The 12,714-nt window shown below is 40.9% G+C and overlaps 1 protein-coding gene across 7 annotated transcripts in view; it reads right to left on the reverse strand.

The window, feature by feature from the left end:
* The window catches only part of Npas3 (neuronal PAS domain protein 3), an 812,903-nt gene that overhangs the window by 412,073 nt on the left and 388,116 nt on the right, over nucleotides 1-12,714 (reverse strand). The gene's annotated exons all lie outside the window — the stretch shown is intronic.

The following is a 12,714-nucleotide window of genomic DNA, read 5'->3' on the forward strand; positions in this document are numbered from 1 at the left end:
TTTTCAATATGAGAAAAAGCACACAGAAATGGATATGAGTCTCACATTTTCATGGTAGTCATGAAGTTTGTGTATTTGGTGGGGGAGGTATTATTCCACGGTTCTGAAAACTCCCTAAGTTTCTCTGAAAATCAGGCTAACCCCCAAACATAGTGACTTGAGAATCTATTAGATGCGGTTTGCTTGATGTGGCCCCAGATGACTTTCCCGTGCTTTGTCTCTGCAGGCTGCCCCAAGTATCCATTTCTGTTAATGATCTATTGCTTCTGTCTGATTCAGTGCAGCCCACTGGCTATGGAAATGGCAAGTCTCAGCAGGAGACAACAAAACGGTCAGCAAACAGGGCCGAGCCATGTCATTTTCCTCAAATCCTTTCCCCGGAACAAAATGACAAGCTTTGAAATGCTGTTGTCCGCTCAGGGCAAATATTTCTTTATTAAACAAAAGTGGATGTCCTCCGGCTTCCATTCGACCCACAGCTTAAAGTCTGTCACTTGAAAAGCTTCTACCATAAAATAATCTAATGCCTGAGATGTCCCCCATAGTTCTATTCTCCGCCACACTTCCACTTCTCCATCAAGGTTCGAATCCCAACGGTGGCAGCTACCGACAGCTGGAGGACCTTAATATCACTGTACCGCATCCCCCACGCCAATACCATATTTATACTTTAGTCTCAGAGTAAGGGCCTACTAAATGTTTATCGATTAATTACCAATGGTCATCAGTGGACTTCCAGTATTGACAATAGTTTGATCTAAGACAACCCAATTACCAGTTTTTGTTTTTTGTTTTTTTTAAATTAGATAGTCTAGTTGGGACTCCAGTGACACTAAGTCATTCTGTAGAGATAATAAGTACTGATTAAAGAGTCAGATTGGGGGCTTAATATTTAGGGAGACCCAACAATGACTTGTGAAGATTAAATACTGTCTAAATCGTGGACTGGGCTTATGTATTCAGCCCTCCTAAATGGGATCTCAGGAGAGGACACAGTTGATCTCACTATGCATTATTAAATAGTTACCGAGTTTTATCTCCTGTGTGACTACAATTCTAAAAGTATAATTTAAAATGTCATTGAACTATCCTTATGGATTAAAGATGCAATTAAAATCGTCATTGATATTATCATTTGCTTTTGTATTTATGTAGAACTCACAGGCTTCCCACTTACAAAGTTTTTTACAGACAGAATGTTCTGTTTTTTCAGGCCAATTCTACCCTTGGTCTAATCGCTCCACCAGATGAATTCCACAAAATCGTCCTGTCATTGTAGCTGTGAAGCTTGGGAGGGGGTTATTTCAAGAACCTTTTCCCGAGGGCCTAGGGGATCACGGGCATTTCTCTGTGTCTTCAGCATTGAGGGAAAGAGCTCTGTGATCCGACAATCCCTGCTGCAGCTGGCTGGCCTCCTGAGACTCACACGGGGTTCTATTGGGTGGGGATCTGACCACTACTTACACAGTTGAAAACAACTGCTTATAACTTCCCCGAAGCCTAAATATATTTTTTTCAACACAATTAGATGGAATGGTACAAAATTTCTTAGACAGGATGTTACTGCATTGCTGCAAAATAGTATCATCCCTTGGATTCCTTAGCTGGCAAACATATACCATCAGATCCTAAACTAGCAAGTGTCTGGTAGGTGATATTCATAAGAAGTCAACAGACAATCATACAAAGAGCTGGAGGCTGGGTGAGCCTAGCTCCTGGGCCAGCCCACAGGTTCACACCTGCTGCTTGGGGTGTGACAGAGGCTCTCCAGCATCACCCCCACTGTGCCTTTGTCCATGTCTGTGCCCAAAGGACCTGGTTTTCTGTGCTTGCTGATGGGTCAAGTCTACCCAGGTCAGAATTAAAAGACCATTTGTAAAGGTGTCTGACATGAGGGGCCACTGGGAGCCCCAGTCTTAAAACCGGAACACTTCTCACAACTATTTCAAAGAGGCAAGGATTACAGCTCCATTTTGGTGTTTATAGGAAATCAATAACTTGGTTTAAATGTTCTTCTCTTTGCTTACCTGTATCTTGAAAGATTTTGGCATTCCCCTCTTTCCACTTATATAGTTAGAAAGACATTCGAACATAAATACAAACACAAGCACACACATACACACACACTTTGAAAAATTTTCCTATAGTAATCTTTTCATCTCTAAAATGCTATTTATGTAAACTACAGATGTGAAATTATAGTGCAATTGTTCAATTATATGTTCCATTTAGCTCTTACTGTATTTACAGATTTTAATATCTTAAAAATAATTTTGATGGAATCTTCTAGACCACTTTTTCTGAGTGTCTCTTGCTGAATAAAACTGTTCCAGAATGTTCACAGGTATCTATCAACTTAATTTGAGGCACAATGCCCACAACTGTTTCCCTTCCCCAACTCCCAGTCCTTTCTCACACTTAAATGAGTCCAAAAGGTATTTGAAGTTTGGGAAATTGTGTTGGGAAAACAGTCTGGCTATTGTGACTGGGCTATGAGTTCCTGGATAATGGAAGAGAGCCGGGTCACTCTGCTTCAGAACATTCCCAGCTAATACACACAATCAGAATACATTATGTAAATGTAGGTAATTTATAAAAAATGAATAAAATACTTTTTTTTTTATAAAAGAACGTGAGGCTGGTGAGATGGTTCTGCGGGTAAAAGCGCTGGCCACAGTGCCTAACGGCCTGAGCTCTGTGCACACGTATTAGCTGGACAGAATCAACTCCCACAAGCTGTCCTTTGACCTTCTCACGTGTGCTATGACATGCTTGTATACATGCACACATATCCAATAAATAATAAATGGTAAAGAAACCAGATGCCATGTCTGTGCCAATCCAAGCAGGGCACTGTCCTGTGGCACAGATTGGCAAAACCTACATGTACCACCACAGATGTACAAAAAGTGACAGAATTATTCATATTTATATTACAGCCCAATACCTGCTTTTCTAAGGCATCTGTTCCTTTTTAAACTGATTGCATATTTGTCTTTCTATCGCACTTTAATCTCCAGGTAATGAACTCACTCCCCAGTGTCTTGATAAGAGTGAACGATACTCCGTATCTTACAGACAGCAGCCTCCCCCAAGCGCTCCATCAAGACCTGCCCATCATGTCAATGTCGTTCCTTTTCCCAATGTTCTAATCTCTACGGTGTGTGACTGTGCTAAGAGAACACAGGTGTCAAAGTGAAGCCACAACTCTCAACTATTCCCGGAGGACTCACGGGAACACCAAACCTTAAAAGGTGTGTGTGAAGGGCATGGAATGGGTGACCCTGTGACCATGGCCAGGGGCTGCTGGCCCCAGGCTGGCTGATCAGATTCCCCATCATGCCATTGTTTCTAAGGACCAGCCTCCATGACAGCCAACTTTTCCTGATCAGATCCTGTGTGCTCATACTGCATACGGTATCTCATCTAAAGCAGGCATCCCTTGTATCCATCCCATAAAGCTCTGGTAGCATTCTGCAAAGCAGAGGTGTTAGCCTCTCCGTTTTGGGATTCCGGAAACTGATATGTGAGGACCTGATGCAGCTTGTCAACTTCATGTGATAAACAACAGAAATACCACCCAGGTGCACCCCAAAAGGAACTGTCTTTGCCACGTTTCTTAGCATGAGTCTACACTCAAAGCTAAGAGGCAAAACTATGACTCATTTTTCTATCGCTGTATATCCTTCTACCAGATACTTATTAGTGTTCAGAAACTGTGTTGACCTGAACTTCCTGCTTTCTTATCTGTTGTCGCATTTCCCTAGATCAGGGGCACCTGACACAGTTAGATTTGGGACAACCACGACCCGTTTTCGAGCTTCAGTCAACTGGACACATAACTCGAACTTCTCTCCACAGCACGTTAGCTCCAGCCCTACCCTCTGCCACACATCTCACAGTATTTCTCAGTGAATTATGGCAAATGATTACTCTGCAAATCAAAGGCAGCAAGGTACATCAAGCCCAAATGATGTGTATGCATAGCCCCAGATGCCTCTGAAGGAGTCTCCGTCCGATTCTGGCCTAGATGGATACTTTCTGACTTGACAGTTGATAAACGCTGTGTGGTACACATCGGGAAAATACCTGAAGACTCAATGTCATGCTAACATAACTTACAGCAAGGGGTGACTAGATCTCCCTACTAGCTCTTCTAGAATTCTGACTGGGGGTCGTTCTCATTTTCTAAGCAATTGAAATATTAGAATCTAGGAATAGCAACAAATCACATTTATCCTAAAGGCCAATTTGATTCTGGAATCTCTGTTTCTACCAGTTGCCTCTAGACAGACAGACTGTCCTGACAGCTTGCTTGGCTGTCAAGGGAAGGGCTATCATGTGAGGTAAAATTTTCCATGTTTTTCTCTGAAGTGACATGTACTAACCAATGCCAATACTAACAATGTAAACAATTTTGTTGTATTGGATGAAAGATTATACTTTCCCCAAGGATTTTATTGATAAGATTCTCATATTTCTATGTTGGAAATACTCTTGATAGGAATTACCATATTTCATAAAAACAGAGATCATCCTAGATTATCCAACATAGAGACAAAAATACCAAGAGATGTTTATCAAATTTTACAGCACAGGTAGAAAAGATGCCTATGCCTGCTCCCGCCATTTTCACGGTGAGGAAATGGAGGTGCGCTGAGGGCGAGACTACGCCCAGCTCCACACAGGGAAAAAATGAGTGTGCTGGGATATGAGTTCAAGTTGGCTGGATGAGGAAATCCACATTAACTGAGTGTGTTTATCCTTTCCCGTGCTTCAAAGGGACTGATGGGAACTGAGCTGGGGATGTGAGAACAGGCCTGGGCGCTGGCTATACTGGGTAAGATCCATGCATCCATTCTGCTGTTAACCACTGGCTCTCTGAGAACCGCATAGAAAGGACTCAGACTTCAAATAACACTCCATGAGTGTACTTGCTCCGGCCCGCTCCTGACTCTGACCCCCTCTGTGCTTGCTCTGACTCTGTGGCACGGGAGAGTTCAGAGCCAGGCTTCACGAGTTAACTCCTTCCAGATCACACAAAGCAAACAGCTTCAGTGTCATTATTGCTTTAATAAATAACGAATTAAAGCAGGCCTCTCAAAATGACAGGTTTGTAACTTTTGCAACTATACATCCTCTCAAAATCATGAATAGCACTTTCACGTGGCCTGTTCGTTTGAACAATAATTTTTCTGAGCCCAAAACAACAGTTTAAGGCCCTGTACTAATTACGAAACAATGGTTTGCTATCAACTCTAAGGGCTTCAGTTCTTCAGTTCTGAGACTGGAGAGTTTGATAAAATATAGTATTTGTTTTCCAGATAATGGAGAGGCCTGGCAAGTCTACCGACATCTCTCTTCGGAGAGAGCCACAAAGGCCAGGCAGAGGGAGGCTCAGGGCTCTGAGGCTGACAGAGCAGGGGAGCTGCACCATGCAGGGGGGAGAGCCACCCCACCACCTTGGTGTGCATTTGTCAGATTAGGTAACAAACAGGTCCCCCCTCTTTCATAAACCCTATTTCAAAATTTTTAACTCACCCAAATCCAGGAGCCCAGGCCAGTCACTAAGAGAAGCTGCAAATTAACTTATACTATTAATAACGTTTTCTAAAATGCCAAACTGACATCTTACTTGAGGTAAAGATATGGGAGAGGTAAACAGCAGAGGTTGGAAATTTCTGTTTCTTCTTCATCTTCTTTGAAAATAAAAGTACTGCGACCCTTACTTTCGATTGTTTTATGGCTCAATTGATAAGGTGTGTTCTTTTTTTTTTGTTCAAGAAAATTTAAAAGCAACTAATTTAAATATGCAAAATTATCTTGAGTTGTTCATACGTGAACTTAAAAGCCGTGCAACACAGGAAAATTAAGTAATTATGCCTCCAAGTTATTTACTGCAATTAAGCTCATTTATCATATGCAAATTAGTGCAAACTGGTCTCATTAGTTACTAAATTACTCAATATGAGCTGAACAATGTAGCACTCCAGTTTGTAATGAAAAATCCCTGTAGAGGCAAGCAGTATCAATTAAGCTAATTTGCATATGCAAATATATTCACTAACTTTCTCTTTTTCTATATTTAGTTTTCAATTTTTTTACCATTCCAGATCACGCCAAGACTATGGGGTCATTCACCTCTCTCAACTCAACTCTATCGCAACTAAAGGAATCAACCCAGAATGTCTCTTGTGAGAAGTCATTTCGTTTTAGCACTTATGTCCAGCAAGACACCACTGCACAAGGAACAATCAGGACTGAGAAGGCAGTTTCCTAACAGAGCTTTGTTTCAGGCTTAGAGGTTCCAGTAAAACAGAGATGGCATTCTACCTCGTCAGTAAGACCGTAAACTCGATGTCACTCTCATCGAGTTCCCTTGAAGTAGGAACGCTGAGTAAGCCAGGCGGCATTGAATACAATCATAATTAGTGTATTTGTCTTAGCTGTTGATACATTATGGGTTTAATCACTTCCTTTTGCTTAGATATTTGATCGGATTCTTTATCCAGACCCACTTTGGGTTTGTCTGAAGTATATGGGTATGCCCTTGCTTGTGGAGGCCAGTGGCCCAAATTGGGTATCTTCCTCAATCAATCTCTTCCTTATTGTTTGAGGCAAAGTCTCTCCTTGAATCTGGTGCTGGCCATTATGCCAGGATGGTTAGGCAGCCAAGCCCCTAGGGTTACAGTTAGGCATCCCCAACTGGGGATCACACTCAGGACCACCTGCTTGGGTGGCGACACTTATTGACTCGGCCATTTAGCAACTTCTTGCTCAGATTTTTGAGTTATATTAGTAGATTTTTTAATTTTCCTTGCTGAAATGAATGACATTGAAAGAGAGTTCATCCACAGCAACGCGGTCATCCTCTGTCCATCCCAATATTGCTGCAGGTGTCTATCTATGGGTCCATGATATTTCTACCAGAATCCTTAGCTTTTCCGCTGGGACTAGCTGATCTGAGGGTAAAATAGTACTGTGACTAAAAGTACTGAGATTATAACAAAGAAATATTTGTATGTATGTGTGTATGTATATACATAATATATATTATATATATTATTCTTTCCCTTTTTACATGTACCACTTTAAAAAAATTCCAGCAGAAAACCTTATGTTCTCATTTGTCTAACAATTCTTTAAGATGGACCAACTAATCATGATTCTGTGTATTCTATCATCTAAACTCCAGAGCATGACAAATAACAGGAATATAAATCCTGAATTTGTTTATTCTAGACCTGTTCCTTGACAAACTCTGCCAAACGCACAGGTCTTTCACTTACTTGAAGCAGGAGTAGCCTACTTTTCCAGGTGCTGGGTTTGATTTGATTGTCTTAACATTTTTAGGTGAGTATAACACTATTAAAATGAAACATAAAAAGCAATATCACTACTTTATGTAACAATTATATGAACATTATTTACAGAGTAGAAAAAGCAAGCCCTCCGCTAAGGGTATCCAGATAATTAAAACATTCCATTCATAATTCTGGCACCTGAGGGAAAGCTATTCCAGTGGTTAATTTTATGACTTGCAAATATGATATTTGGTATCTTGTGTTGTGCTAATCTTGACAAAGTGAAATATAAATATTCAGCCTGGTCCCTACACTGGGAGAGTAAAAAAAAAAAACATAGCACTTGTAATTTAAAAAGTTCTTATTCATTATCATTGTGAGAGTGTGTGAGTGTGTGTGTGTGCGCACATGCGCACGCTGTGGCACATGTGAGAAGGTCAGAGGATACTCTGGAAAAGCCTTTCTCTCCTTCCACCTCTACATGGGTTCTGAGGATGGAACTCAGATTAGAAGCCATGAGTTGCAAGCACCTTGATCTGATGAGCTGATTTGCCGCCTCAACAGACTCTGTCTGTACTTCCTTATGGGAAGCAGAACATAAGAGTAACAAAATATGCACAAAGAGAATTTGAAAAGCAGGAGCTGAATTCCTGGTTGGTCACATGCATGTGTTTAGTAATGACCTCCCAAAGCTCTGGGATTCTCACCTGCCCTGCCATAAAATGTGCAGTCTTTATCTTCCACTTGCTTTCCCATTCTTCACCAACCTCACAAAAGCCAAAGACACTGCACATCTTCACTGGGGCCCCATAGGCCAATGTCATAGACTCACACTTGCAGGACTGACACCCATGAGCCTGCAACTGCCCTGTGGATGATGCTTCATAGGTTCCCTGGGTCTACTTCAGTGGCGGCACTCAGTGGTAAGGCTGCTCTGTGCACAGCGGCCTGGGAGGGACACACCACCTAACACTTGACCTAAATCTTTCCTGCATGTGCCAGTACTGAAACATTAGACAGAACAATCTGACACGCTGAGAGAGTGGAGACAGAGAGAGAGACAGACAGACAGAGCGAGCAAGCAAGAGAGAGACAGAGACAGAGACAGAAAGAGAGAGACAGAGCAAAGGAGCAAGACAGTTTTACAAGGACAAAATCATCACAAAGTTTAGAATGATTAGGGAGAGGGATTTGATCGGGGAAGGGGGAGGGAAATGGGAGGCAGTAGCGGGGAGGAGGCAGAAATCTTTAATAAATAAATTAATTAAAAAAAGAATATTTCCCATTACAGAATGCACTGATGTGATCAATTTTTTTTCGAGACAGGGTTTCTCTGTAGCTTTGGTGCCTGTCCTGGAACTAGCTCTTGTAGACCAGGCTGGTCTCGAACTCCCAGAGATCCGCCTGCCTCTGCCTCCCGAGTGCTGGGATTAAAGGCGTGCACCACCACCACCCGGCGATCTGATCAAATTTTAAGAAAGTTCACAAAGTATTTTTCCTGAAAGAACATGCAATGGGACTATATTAATATTATATAATATGATATATTATTATATTATACAAGAACAACTGTTATAGCCAGGCAGTGGTGGCACATGCCTTTAATCCAGCACTTGGGAGGCAGAGGCAGGCAGATCTCTGTGAGTTCAGGTCTAGTCTGGTCTACAAGTGCTAGTTCCAGGACAGGCTCCAAAGCTACAGAGAAACCTTGTCTTGAAAAACAAAACAAAAAGCCCCCCAAAGGAAATAGTGTTATCAATAATTAATATTATTAACTATATTAATATTAAATATTAATATAATATGGATATATATATTCAAAACACATATTTCCTTGACAGCATAGACATATCCAAAAATGAAGATGCCTTTCTTCATCTCTAAACCCCAAGAGGTACTTGGTCTGTATTTCAATAAGACAGCAATGGGCACAGATACCACAGAGGCTTGGCACATGGCGAAGTCACAGGCGTTTTCTGTACCCCACACTGGTATTTTGAAATGAACTCTCCTTTACGTCATCACCCCCAGAGTTTGATCAGTTTCCTATAATGTTCACTTTAGCTATAAATACCTTGATTCTCCCCTTTTATTACCATTGTGTTTCAGACTGCCTTTATTGATTTCTGGGTACTAGCTTAACATCGTGGCAGCATCCTGGATCCAGATTCAACTCTGGTTCCTAAGCAGATATGGGCTTGAGTGATTTAACTTTTCTATGCCTTACCTTCCTCACTCTAAAAATTCTCATAATCATGACTCTCATATGAGAGTCATATTATACACATATACACAATATATATTATATGCATATATATGTATGTATATAATGAGCACTTGACATAAGGAGAGGAGTTAGCATAATAGATGAAACTTGGCAAAATTTCAAAACATCTATGCACACACACACACACACACACACACACATAGGACTACACATTTGTCCCCACAACAGTTGGTATTTGCACTAGAAATTTTTAGTTACAGTCAAAATATCCAATGCCAGAAAATAGAATAAATAAAAGATGAAATATTCATCTGATGTTTGGATGATATATGGATAATAAAGAAAGTGATTCAGTACAAGTAGATGGTATGAATATGGGATATTTGTTGCACAAAAAGGACAGCAACAGAGTTAGTTTCCAATACTTAAAAAGTGCGTGATCCTTGAACCTTAACATATAAACACATTTCATCACATACAAAACTATTTTGCCTTGACACCATTTTCTTGGCTGTCTTTCTATTCTACCATAACCATCTAGATTCTCATCCTTCCTCCTGGACCTGGTTAGACTTTTCATCTGAGCCTAATCCTTCTATGCAATAGTTTCCATGGACAAAACCACTGAGTGTTTATTTTACCTCCCATAGGCTTGTCCTCATCTACCTTGGGGCTATTAGAATTCCTTTCTTTAGCAAAATCAAATCCAGTTTCTCTCCTTTGTCATCTTTCCCAGTAGCTGACTGACCGCATGTACCAGGGATGCTTTTCCTTACTCTCTTCTTCCTCTGACCACTTCTATAGGTCTTCAACCCACTCCTTGATTGTATATCAGCCATCAGTACTCTAGTAACTTGGAATTCCCAGTCCCCTTTTCAACCCTAGCCTCCACAGTGCTTTAAACGAAGATCATGCTTAGAAATTCAACTCCTTACCTGGTATCAACTCTGCTTTGTGAGAGAATATATCTTTCAAAATCTCTAAAAAGGGGGGATCATTGGATAAGGTTACCTTCACCCACAGGGTCTGTGTGTTATTAACCCTGTTCTGTTCATCTGTCCTTCATGCCCACGTACAAATGACTGCCCAGTTCTATGTTCTCCTGTCCATCCATGGGGCTGTTCCTCAGAGACATCTTCATTTTCCATCTTGGGCTGTTTTAATATCAGCTTCTCAAACCTGCCAGATGCTGTGTTTGATTAATCCAAACCTGTCCTTGTTCCTTCTTGCATGGAAACCTTCTCTACAGCATCACCACTACTTGGGGAATGGGACTTGCACCTCCTAAGTCAGCTCAGTGGGCCTGTAACATGTCCTTTGTATGATTTCTCCACCTTCACCACCCATGCCCTTCCTGCTCATGTGAACTGACCATCATATCAAACACCACGAAAGTCCTTCAAATGAAACCGAAGATTATTTGCCTGCATGTCTTTGCCTCTTATGTTGCCTTCGATTGGAATATTATTCTGTTGTCTCTACCTAATAAACTACTCATTTATCAACAACTTTGAGATCCCATCTTTGATGTCTTATGGACAAATTACAACCAGGTTAGTTCAGATTCTCACTATCCTCAACCATTTTAACGTTTTTCATTTTATGAAGCGTCATTTATTTTCTTCCTTTAAATGAATGTTAGCTGATGCAAACAGCAGCCCCATCTGTTTCTATTCAATGTTTGAAACTCTGGTGAGATGGTAAATTACTATAAACCATAAAGTCAGAGGTCAGACCTATTATCTGAAGGATGGAGCGTCTGTCAACTATTTGCAAGGGATGGAAGGGCCAGAAAGAAAAGAGGAGCTTCTCTCCAGACTCCACCAATCCATGGGTCTATCAGAGATCTTTTCAAAACAAAATGAATGAAGTCATCTTAAAGCTTTTGCAACACTGATTCTTTGTTGACTGTGATACTGACAGAAGTCTGTGGATGAAAGGATTTCCCTGATAGCTGGGCAGATAATGAGAGAGAGCTTGGCAAGGGCTCTGCTTGCTGTGCCTACCCTATATCTAGTAGTATAAGATTCTACAAAGAGAATTATGGTGATCTTCCACTCCAATATCACTGGCTAAAATCAGATCACATAGGTTCTAATTTCTACGGCAATTTCAAGATCTTATAATTCACCTATGCTTGAGTATCTCGCTTTCTTGAAAGCATATTAACCAAGCCACCTATACATTCCCTTAAAGCCAACAGCTCCAAATAATTCATACATGGTCAGGTGTATCTGAGACCTTTATGGTAAAAGAGTGGCCTTTTTTCTTCAATCTGCACTCATTTCCCCCCCGCCCCCCACTATACTCTGAGGACAGTATCAGGATAGTATTGCTTTAATGAGTTCTTCCAATATACAGAAAGGGCAGTACTGTTCCCTCTAAGATATGTCTTCTCCAAACAATTTCTCTGGGTTCTTCACTGTTCTTCATGTAACATGATTCTTCCCGAGTGATACTCAGCTGTACAGGCTTCCCTTACAGTGTGGTGTCTAAGGACAATGTAAACCAATCAAAAATACTGAGAACTGAACAGTCTCCCTGTAAAGGCCCTATTCTCTATATAAAGCATGATGTTGAGCAGATATTTGCGGTACTCACCCTATATGATGTGTTTACACCAAATCACAATCTGAACTCTTATATTTTCTATTAGTTTTAAATTCTCACAACTTCTAAATTACACCCCCGCAGAGGACTTTGAACTCGGAAAGCAATAGTCTTGGCTTACTGTCTGAACTACTCTCCCACTCACTAAGTGTGGGACTGAACATAGCAGAATCTAGTTAGCCACAGTCCTGTGAATACAGTAATATATTTGTTCCATTCTGTATAGAATGTGTAACAGAGATCCCAATCCTGAACAATGAGTGTGTTGGAAAAAAAAAACGATAAAAACGAGGTCTAAGGAGAAATCTGATCCTTTTTGTATCATTAAAATGAACCTGGAGTCACTGTACAGATAAACTCTAAATATTGTGTATGCAGCATTCTTCGTGGTGGATCAAGAAACACCCTTCTGGGATAACAACAGTCATTAATGAAAATCAGAAACAGCATAAGCAAAATTAAGGCACGATGCTGCAGGGCCTTACATTTTCAGTTGTGAGCTATGATTTTTCACACAACAAAATTCTTACAGGAGGCCTATGAGAAGAACACATTTCTTGACTTGATCCAGTA

This window comes from Microtus oregoni, unplaced genomic scaffold (genome assembly GCF_018167655.1).
Source record: "Microtus oregoni isolate MIOR12 unplaced genomic scaffold, Mior012 000009F_ref0000495, whole genome shotgun sequence".
Classification (NCBI taxonomy): Eukaryota; Metazoa; Chordata; class Mammalia; order Rodentia; family Cricetidae; genus Microtus; species Microtus oregoni.